This window comes from Electrona antarctica (assembly GCF_951216825.1).
Source record: "Electrona antarctica genome assembly, contig: scaffold_54, whole genome shotgun sequence".
Lineage (NCBI taxonomy): Eukaryota > Metazoa > Chordata > Actinopteri > Myctophiformes > Myctophidae > Electrona > Electrona antarctica.
The window spans coordinates 237,501-240,000 of NW_027637297.1; the positions used below are offsets into that span (position 1 = coordinate 237,501).

Genomic DNA, 2,500 nt, shown 5'->3' on the forward strand with positions numbered 1-2,500 from the left:
TACAGACAGACAGACAGACAGACAGACAGATAGATAGATCACCTTCACAGAGAGCTTTCAGAGCGGTCAGTTTCCTGGTCAGCGTCTGGACAGACTCCTCCGTCTTCCTCTTCCTCGCTGACCTCTTCTCACAAACGTCTCCATCAACTTCACAGTGTCCACCTGTGTTTCCTGACAACATCTCATCTATCTTCTCCAGAAGCTGTGTGACCTGACTGACATCTCTCTTCTGGTTGTTGAAGACATGATATCTGTTCCCACATTGGTCAAGAAGCCAGCGGAGGTCTTCTCCTTCAGCCTCAATGTGCTGCTCAATGCTTCGTTCTCCCAGACGGTCTCCATAGGTGAACAGAACTATAGAGTGACTCCAGAGGCTCTGTGGCAGAAGGCTCATGTGTTCCTCTACTGCTACTCTCATTTCTTTGGTGAATGCTTGATCGAGAGGAACGGCCAGAAGAACAGCATGTGGTCCAGGAGGACAGAGAGACACACTGTCCTGGATCTCCAGTCTGTCCATCTCTGAGGTGTCCTGTAGTGGACGGTTGTAGTACCAGCCTGGTGAGTCCACCACTGTCACATGTCTCCCTGCTACGCTGCCCTGTCTCACCTCACACTGCACTGACCTCAGTACAGTTTGAAAACCACGTCCTGTCAGAATGGTGTTTCCTGCTGAACTCTTCCCAGAGTCCTTCCTTCCCAACACCACAATCCTGAGGTCGGTCCGTCCTGTCAGAGAAAACATTGTTTACTTTCACTTTGTTTAACGACATCTTCAACGTTTTTGTTTTAGTTTAAAAACGCTACAATAGCCGATCTACAAGCTCATATTGCTTCTCAACGTGACACATTGTGAGCTTGTAGATCTGCTGTTTTCTCTATTTGTCATTATAACAAAATACATTGTTGCTGTAAATTAACGACCTGCCTCACCATATAATACAGGAGTGTCACTAAAGTAGTGAAAATAGAAGATCTACAATTTGATTTTATTTCATGTTAATGTTTAAACACGCTGACCCAGGTGTCCCTATTTAAAAAATAAATAATAATAATGATCTACAAGCTCACATCACATTGCAATGCGCTGCGTTATGAGCTTGTAGATCTGCTATATATATTTTTTTTTACATATTTTAAATGTTTTAAGAATACTAACTAAAAGGAAGGGTTTTGGACATACACGGTCAACCCTATACTTAGTTGAGTGGAGTCCCCCAGGGAAGTGTACTAGGCCTCTACATGTTTTCACTCTACACTAAATATATTAGCCTACAATAGCTGATCTACAAGCTCACAACACGATGCTACGCGACACGTTGTGAGCTTGTAGATCAGCTATTTCCCCAGAATGGGGATGTGGGTATAAGCCCTATATACATTATTATAATTATTATGCCAAATAGTGAACAGAGCAGATCTACAAGCTCACAACACCTCACACTGTGATGCGTTGTGAGCTTGTAGATCAACTGTTTCGTGAACTTTTAACCACTTAAACCCCAGCATCCATATATTGCTTTGGGTTGTGAGCTTGTAGATCTGCTATATTCAGACAAAGCTTTCCCCACAATAACAGAAACAGACAGGATACTAGTTTAGAGCCCTGAGGAACTCCGCTCAACCATATGGGCTTTAACCCATTCAGGACGGGAACCCCTTTTGGTGTTTTAAGCATTATGTTATACTTCAGCTGTAGCAGATCTACAAGCTCGTAGCGCGGCACTGAGTGGCACGCTAAGAGCTTGTAGGTCTGCTATTTTTGAAAAATCTTGAAAATGTGTCGCAAATCTTTGAATATTCTTTCAGAGCGAATGTTTTAACTCATATCTTTGCTTCTGGGGGGGGGGGGGGGGGGGGGGGGTCCAGGAACTACATAGGCTATTTTCAGATGGGGGTCGGCGGCCAACTACAGATCATTTCGGGGTACTTGACATGAAATAGTTTGAAAGCCACTGGTATACTGTAAAAACTGTCATGATTTAGAAGACAATTTTATTTTATTTTGACGTCAGGCCTAAATGGGTTAACTCTTTAAGTGCCAGTTATTAATTCATGAATTCATCCAGTGTTTTTACCTCTTTCTGACGAGCCGCGGCCCAGAGGAGGTCCAGTTGGTGGTTTCTGGGCGTCTCTCCTCCTTTGTTCTGCTCTTCTTCTGATACTTCTCTCCTTCTCCTTCAGTTCCTCTGAGACGTGTTCTTCTGTCTCATAGTGACCCCCATTAATCTGCACAATCTGATCTACCTTCTGCAGCAGCTCTGTGACCTGACCACCATCTCCTCTGTCACTGATGTCAAGGACATGGAAGCGACCTTCACATTTCTCTGTGAGATATCTTAAATCAGGGTCAGATCTAATGAGATCAGTGTCCATGTTGTTTTTATCAGCTACAGTGAACACCACAATAGTGCGTTTCCACACTGTGTCACTGAGGAGGAATCTCACATGTTCCTCTGCTGACATCCCTGTTCCTACATATGGGAGGTCCAATCTGACCACT

At 44.0% G+C, this 2,500-nt stretch overlaps 1 long non-coding RNA gene across 1 annotated transcript in view; it reads right to left on the reverse strand.

The window, feature by feature from the left end:
* LOC306918999 overlaps positions 1-128 on the reverse strand; it is a 2,813-nt gene extending 2,685 nt beyond the window's left edge. The window contains exon 1 of the long non-coding RNA XR_013789451.1: positions 43-128. This is a non-coding gene — a long non-coding RNA (uncharacterized lncRNA). The remainder of the gene's footprint in view (positions 1-42) is intronic.
* Between the last annotated feature and the right edge of the window lie 2,372 nt (positions 129-2,500).